Source organism: Hippopotamus amphibius, chromosome 1, assembly GCF_030028045.1.
Source record: "Hippopotamus amphibius kiboko isolate mHipAmp2 chromosome 1, mHipAmp2.hap2, whole genome shotgun sequence".
In the NCBI taxonomy this organism is placed as follows: Eukaryota; Metazoa; Chordata; class Mammalia; order Artiodactyla; family Hippopotamidae; genus Hippopotamus; species Hippopotamus amphibius.
The window spans coordinates 50,680,601-50,689,075 of NC_080186.1; positions in this window are offsets into that span (position 1 = coordinate 50,680,601).

An 8,475-nucleotide genomic window follows, 5' to 3' on the forward strand; every position below is an offset into this window, starting at 1 on the left:
AGGAACAAGATAGAAACCCCATAAGAACAACTAAGTGAAGTGGAGGTAGGCAATTTACCTGAAAAAGAATTCAGAATAATGATAGTAAATACTATCCAAGATCTTGGAAAAAGAATGGAGGCACAGAGCAAGAAGACACAAGAAATGTTTAAGAAAAAGCTAGAACAACTAAAGAACAAAAAAACAGAGATGAACAATACATTAACTGAAATGAAAAGTACACTAGAAGGAATCAAGAACAGAATAACTGAGGCAGAAGATCAGATAAGTGAGCTGGAAAACAGAATGGTGGAATCACTGACACCAAACAGAAAAATAAAAAAGAATGAAAAAAAAAATGAGAACAGTAGAAGAGACACCTGGGACAACATTAAAAGCAACAACATTCACAGGATAGGGGTCCCAGAAGGAGAAGAGAGAGAGAAAAGTCCTGAGAAAATATAATAGATGAAAACTTACCTAACATGGGAAAGGAAACAGTCCCCCAAGTCCAGGAAGTTCAGAGAGTACCAGATAGGATAAACCCAAGGAGGGGTTTATTACACAAGACACATAGTAATCAAACTGACAAAAATTAAGGACACAGAAAAAATATTAAAAACAACAAGAGGAAAGCAACAAATTGTGTACCAGGGAACTCCAAATAAGGTTATCAGCTTATTTCTCAGCAGAAACTCTGCAGGCCAGAAGGGAGTGGCATGATATATTTAAAGTAATGAAAAGGAAAATCCTACAACCAAGAAGACTCTACCCAGCAAGACTCTCACTCAGATTCAACAGAGAAATCAAAAGATTAAAGGACAAGCAAAAGCTAAGAGAACTCAGCACCATCAGACCAGCTTTGCAACAAATGCTAAAGGAAGTTCTCCAGGTTGAAAAGAAAATTCCATAACTAGAAATAAGAAAATTACAAATGGAAAAGCTCACTGGCAAACATACGGTAAATATAGGAAACCATCTGCACACAAATATGATGTCAAAAAGCAATTGTGAGAACAGGAGTGTGCAAATTCAGGATATTGGAAATGCATTTGAAAGAATTAAAAGAACAGCAACTTAAAACAATCTTTTTTATATCTGTACTGCTATACCAAAACCTTGCAGTAAGCACAAACCAAAAACCGACAATAGGTATACACAGAAAAAGGAAAAGAAATCCAAACACAACACTAAAGTTAGTCATCAAATCACAAGAGAAGGAAACAAAAGAGGAAAGGAAGAAAAAAGACCTATAAAAACTGCAAAAAGTTAACAAAACGGCAATGAGAACATACATATCAATAATTACCTTAAATGTATGTGGATCAAATGCTCCAACCAAAAGACATAGACTGCCTGAATAGATACAAAAACAAGGCCCTTATATATGCTGTCCACAGGAGGCCCACTTCAGATCTAGGGATATGTACAGACTGAAATTGAGGGGATGAAAAAAGGCATTCCATGCAAATGGAAATCAAAAGAAAGCTGGAGTAGCAATACTCATATCAGATAAAAATAGTCTTCAAAGACTGTTACAAGAGACAAAGAAGGATACTATATAATAATCAAGGGAATCAATCCAAGAAGAAGATATAACAATTGTAAAAATATGTGCACCCAACAAAGAAGCACCTCATAGCTACAAAAGGAGAAATCAACAGTAACACAATAATAGTGGGGGATATTAACACCCAACCTTCATCAATAGACATCCAGACATAAAATCTATTAGAAACACAGGCCTTAAATTACACATTAGACCAGATGGTCTTAACTGGTATTTATAGAGCAGTCTATTCAAAATCAGCAGAATACACATTCTTCAAGTGCACATGGAACATTCTCCAGAATGGATAACATGCTGGGCCGCAAAGCAAGCCTCAAATTTAAGAGCATTGAAATCATATCAAGCATCTTTTCCGACCACAGTGGTATGTGGTTAGAAAGCAACTACAAGAAAAAAACAAACTGTAAAAAAACACAAACACATGGAGGCCAAACAATATGCTACTAAACAACAAATGGATCACTGAATAAATCAAAAAGGAAATCAAGAAATACCTAGAGACAAATGAAAATGAAAAGACAATGATCCAAAACCTATAGGATGCAGAAAACATAGTTCTAAGAGAGAAGTTTATAGCAATATAATCCTACCCCAGGAAACAAGAAAAATCTCAAACAAGCCTTACACCTAAGTCAACTAGAGAGAGAACAAAACCCAAAGTTAGTAGAGATAAAGAAATCACAAGGATCAGAGCAGATGTAAATGAAACAGACACAAAGAAAACAGTAGAAAAGATTGATGAAACTAAAAGCTGATTTTTTGAAAAGATTAAAAAATTGATAAACATTTAGCCAGGCTCATCAAGAAAAAAAAAAGGAAGAGGATGCAAATCAATAAAATTAGAAATGAAAAAGAAGTTACAATAGACACCACAGAAACATAAATGATCATAAGAGACTACTATGAAAAAATATATGCCAATAAAATGGACAGCCTAGAAATGGACAGGTTCTTAGAAAGGTGTAATCTCCCAAGAATGAACCAGAAAGAAATAGAAAATATGAACAGACCAATTACCAGTACTGAAATTGAGTAAGTAATTTAAATACATCCAGCAAACAAAAGTCCAGGAACAGGTGGCTTCACAGGTGAATTATACTGAACATTTAAAGAATAATTAACATCCATCCTTCTGAAACTATTTCAAAAATTTGCAGAGGAAGGAACACTCCCAAACTCATTCTATGAGATTACCATTACCCCGATACCAAAACCAGACAAAGATACCACACACAAAAAAGAAAATTATATGGCAATAGCACTGACGAACATAGATACAAAAATCCTCAACAAAATGCTAGCAAAAGAAATCCAACAATACATTAAAAGGATCCTACACCATGATCAAGTGGGATTTATCCCAGGGATCCAAGGATTTTTCAGTATCTCTAAATCAATCAGTGTGATACAACACATCAAAAACTTGAAAAATAAAAACCATATGATCATCTCAATAGATGCAGAAAAAATTTTGATAAAATTTAACATCCATTTATAATAAAAATTCCCCTGATAGTGGGCATAGAGGGTACATACATCAACATAATAAATGCCATATATGACGAATCCACAGCTAACATCATACTCAGTAGTGGAAAGTTGAAAGTATTTCCTCTATGATCAGGAACAAAACAAGGATGCACACTTTTAAAAAACTCTCACCACTTTTATTCAACATAGTTTTGGAAGCCCTACCCTTGGCAATCAGAGAAGAAAAAGAAATAAAAGGAATCCAAATTGGAAAAGAAGTAAAACTATCACTGTTTGCAGATGACATGATACTATACATAGAAAATCCTAAAGATGCTACTAAGACACTTCTAGAGCTTATCAATAAATTTGATAAAGTTGCAGGATACAAAATTAATACACATAAATCTGTTGCATTTCTATACACTAACAACAAAATAGAAGAAAAAGAAATCCAGGAAACAAGCCAATGTGCCATCACATCAAAAAGAATAAAATACCCAGAAATAAATCTACCTAAGAAGACAAAAGACCTATACTCTGAAAACTATAAGACACTGATGAAAGAAACTGAAGACGACAAAAACAGATTTAAAGACATACCATGTTTTTGCATTCAGAGAATCAATATTGTTAAAATGAATATACTAACCAAGGTAATCTACAGATTTAATGCAATCCCTATTAAATTAAAATTGGCATTTTTCACACATCCAGAAAAAAAATTTTTAATTCGCTTGAGACACAAAAGACCCTGAATAGCCAAAACAATCTCAAGAAAGAAAAACGGAGCTGGAAGGAAAAGGCTCCCTAAATTCAGATTATAAAGTTACAGTAATCAAAACAGTACAGTAAGCCAATAAATAAATAAATAAATAAATAAATAAATAAAATTAAAAAAAACACCACAGTGAAGAGCAGCCCCTGCTCACCACAACTAAATGAAGCCTTTAAGAAAGGCTGTGTGCAGCAACGAAGACCCAGTGGAGCCAATAAATAAATAAAATTTAAAACAAACAAACAAAAAACAGTATGGTACTGGCACAAAACCAGGCATATAGATCAATGGAATAGGATAGAACACCCAGAACTAAACCCACACACTTATGATCCATTAATCTATGACAAAAGAGGCAAGAACTCACAATGGAGAAAAGACAGTCATTTCAATAAGTGGTGCTGGAAACATTTTCTAACACCATATACAAAAATAAACTCAAAATGTATTAAGGGCCTAAATGTAAGACTGGGTACTATAAAACTCCAGGAGGAAAACATAGGAAGGACACACTTTGACATACATTACAGCAATATTTTTTTGGATCCGGCTCCTAGAGTAATGGAAATAAAAACAAAACTAAACATATGAGACAATTAAATATAAAAGCTTCTGCAAAGTAAACCATAAACAAAATGAAAATCAACCTACAGAATGGGAGAAAATATTTGCAAAAAAATGCAACTGACAAAGGCTTAATTTCCAAAATATACAAAAAGTTCACATAGCTTAACATCACAAAAATAGAAAACTCAATTGGCAGAGGCCTTAAATAGTCATTTCTCTAAAGAAGACATACAGATGGCCATCAGGGATATGAAAACATGCTCAATATCACTAACTATTAGAGAAATGCAAATCAAAACTACAATGAGGTATCAACACATAAAAGTCAGAATGGCAATCAATAAAAATGAAAAAAATTGGGTCATTTGTAGAGATGTGGATGGACCTAGAGTCTTTCATACAGAGTGAAGTAAGTCAGAGAAAAACAAATATTGTGTACTAACGCATATATGTGGAATCTAGAAAAATGGTACAGATGAGTTTATTTGCAGGGCAGGAATAGCAATGCAGATGTAGAGAACAGACATGTGGACATGGGGGGAGGGGGAGTGGGAACAACTGGGAGATTAGGATCGACATATATACACTACCATATGTAAAATAGATACCTTGTGGGAACCTGCTATATAGCACAGGGAGCTCAACTAGGTACTCTGTGATGATCTAGAAGGGTAGGATTGGTGGGTGGGGTGAGAGAGAGGTCCAAGAGTGAGGGGATATATGTATACATATAGCTGATTCATTTCATTGTACAGCAGAAACTAACACAACATTGTAAAGCAACTATACGCCAATAAAAAAATAAGTTAAAAAAAAGTCTACAAATAAGTGTTGGAGAAGGTGTGGTGAAAAAGGAACCTTCCCACACTGTTGGTGGGACTGTAATTTGGTGCATACATTATGTGGAACAGTATGGAGCTTCGCAAAAAATCTAAAAATACAATTACCATATGATCCAGCAATATATGTAATATATGCCACTCCTGGGCATATATTCAGACAAAACTATAATCTGAAAAGATATATGCACCCCAATGTTCATAGCAGCACTATTTACAATAGCCAAGACATGGAAGCAACCTAAATGTCCATCAACAGATTAATGCATAAAAAAGATACGTGTGTGTGTGTGTATAATGCAATATTACTGAACCATAAAAAGAATGAAATAATGCCATTTGCAGCAACATGGATGGACCTAGTGATTATCATATTATGTGAAGTCAGAGAAAACAAATATCATATCACTTATATGTAGAATCTAAAATATGATACAAATGAACTTATTTACAAAACAGAAATAGACTCACAGGTATAAAAAACAAACTTGTTTGTTGGAAGATTTTTAATCATAGTTTCAATTTCAGTGCTCATGATTGGTCTGTTTCTGTTCATGTTTTCTATTTCCTCCTGGTTCAGTCTTGGAAAGTGTACTTTTCTAAGAATTTGTCCATTTCTTCCAGGTTGTCCATTTTACTGGCATATAGTTGTTTGTAGTAATTTCTTATGATCCTTTGTACTTCTACAGTGTCAGTTGCTACTTATCCTTTTTCATCTCCAGTTCTGTTGACTTCAGCCTTTTCCCTTGTGATTAAAAATCTTGCAACAAACAAAAGTCCAGGACCAGATAGATCCACAGGTGAATTCTATCAAGCATTTAGAGAAAAGCCAACACCTATCCTCTTCAAACTCTTCCAAAATATAGCAGAGGGAGGAACACTCCCAAACTCATTCTATGAGGCCACCATCACCCTGATACAAAAACCAGACAAAGATGTCACAAGAAAATTACAGGCCAATATCACTGATGAACATAAATGCAAAAATCCTCAACCAAATATGCAGAATCCAATAGCACATTAAAAGGAACATACAACAAGATCAAGTGGGGTTCATCCCTGGAATGCAAGGATTCTTCAATATACACAAATCAATCACTGTGATACACCACATTTACAAATTAAATGATAAAAAACATATGATAATCTGAATAGATGCAGAAAAAGCTTTTGACAAAATTCAACACCCATTTATCATAAAGACTCTCCAGAAAGTGGGCATAGAGGGAACCTACCTCAACATAATAAGGGCCATATATGACAAACCTACAGGAAACATCATTCTCAATAGTGAAAAACTGAAAGCATTTCCTCTAAGAACAGGAACAAGACAAGGGTGCCCACGCTCACCACTGTTATTCAACATAGTTTTGGAAGTCCTAGCCATGGCAATCAGAGAAGAAAAAGAAATAAGAGGAATAAAAATTGGAAAAGAGGAAGTAACACTGTCACTGTTTGCAGATGACATGATACTATAGATAGAAAAGCCTAAAGATGCTACGAGAAAACTACTAGAGCTAACCAAAGAATTTGGTAAAGTACCAGGATACAAAATTAATGTACATAAATCTCTTGCATTCCTATACACTAACAATGAAGAATCAGAAAGAGAAATTAAGGAAACATTCTGATTTACCATCACAACAAAAGAATAAAATACCTAGGGATAAACCTAACTAAGGAGGCAAAAGACCTGTATGCAGAAAACTATAAAACACTGATGAAAAAAATCAAAGATGATACAAACAGATGGAGAGATATATCATGTTCTTGGATTGGAAGAATCAACACTGTCAAAATGACTATATATCCAAAGCAATCTACAGATTCAATGCAATCCCTATCAAATTACCAATGGCATTTTTCACAGAATCAGAACAAAAAATTATACAATTTATATGGAAACACAAAAGACCCCGAATAGCCAAAGCAATCTTGAGAAAGAAAAACAGAGCTGGAGGAATCAGCTTCCCTGACTTCAGACTATACTACAAAGCTACAGTAATCAAGACAGTATGGTACAGGCACAAAAACAGATAGATCAATGGAACAGGATAGAAAGCCCAGAGATAAACCCATGCACATATGGTCACCTTATCTTTGGTAAAAGAGGCAAGAATATAAAATGGAGAAATATAGCCTCTTCAGTAAGTGATGTTGGGAAAACTGTACAGCTACATGTAAAAGAATGAAATTAGAACACTTCCTAACACCATACACAAAAATAAACTCAAAATGGATTAAAGAGCTAAATGTAAGGACAGACACTATAAAACTTAGAGGAAAACATAGGCAGAACACTCTATGACATAAATCAAAGCAAGATCCTTTTTGAACCATCTCTTAGACTAATGGAAATAAGAACAAAAACAAATGGGACCTAATGAAACTTAAAAGTTTTTGCACAGCAAAGAAAACCATAAACAAGACAAAAAGACAACCCACAGAATGGGAGATAATGTTTGCAAATGAAGCAACTGACAGAGGATTAATCTCAAAAATGTACAAGCAGCTCTTGCAGCTCAATATCAAAAAAACAAACAATCCAATCCAAAAATGGGCAGAAGACCTAAGCAGACATTTCTCCAAAGAAGATGTACAGATGGCCAAGAGGCACATGAAAAGATGCTCAACGTCACTAACTGTTAAAGAAATGCAAATCAAAACCACACTGAGGTATCACCTCACACCAGTCAGAATGGCCATCATCAAAAAATCTAGGAACAATAAATGTTGAAGTGGCTGTGGAGAAAAGGGAACCCTCCTGCACTCTTGGTGGGAATGTAAATTGATACATCTACTATGGAAAACAGTATGGAGGTTCCTTAAAAAACTAAAAATGGAACTACCACATGACCCAGCAATCCCAGTCCTGGGCATATATATCCAGAGAAAACCATAGTCCAAAAAGAAACATGTACCACAATGTTCATTGCAGCATTATTTACAATAGTCAGGACATGGAAGCAACCTAAATGCCCATCAACAGATGAATGGATAAAGAAGATGTGGCACATATATACAATGGAATATTACGCAGCCATAAAAAGGAATGAAACTGAGCTATTTGTAGTGAGGTGGATGGACCTAGAGTCTGTCATACAAAGCGAAGTAAGCCAGAAAGAGAAAAACAAACACTGTATGCTAACTCACATATATGGAACCTAAAAAAATGGTGCTGATGAACCCAGTGATGGGGCGAGAATAAAGATGCAGATGTAGAGAACTGACTTGAGGACATGGGGTGGGGGGGCAAAGGGGAAAATGGGATG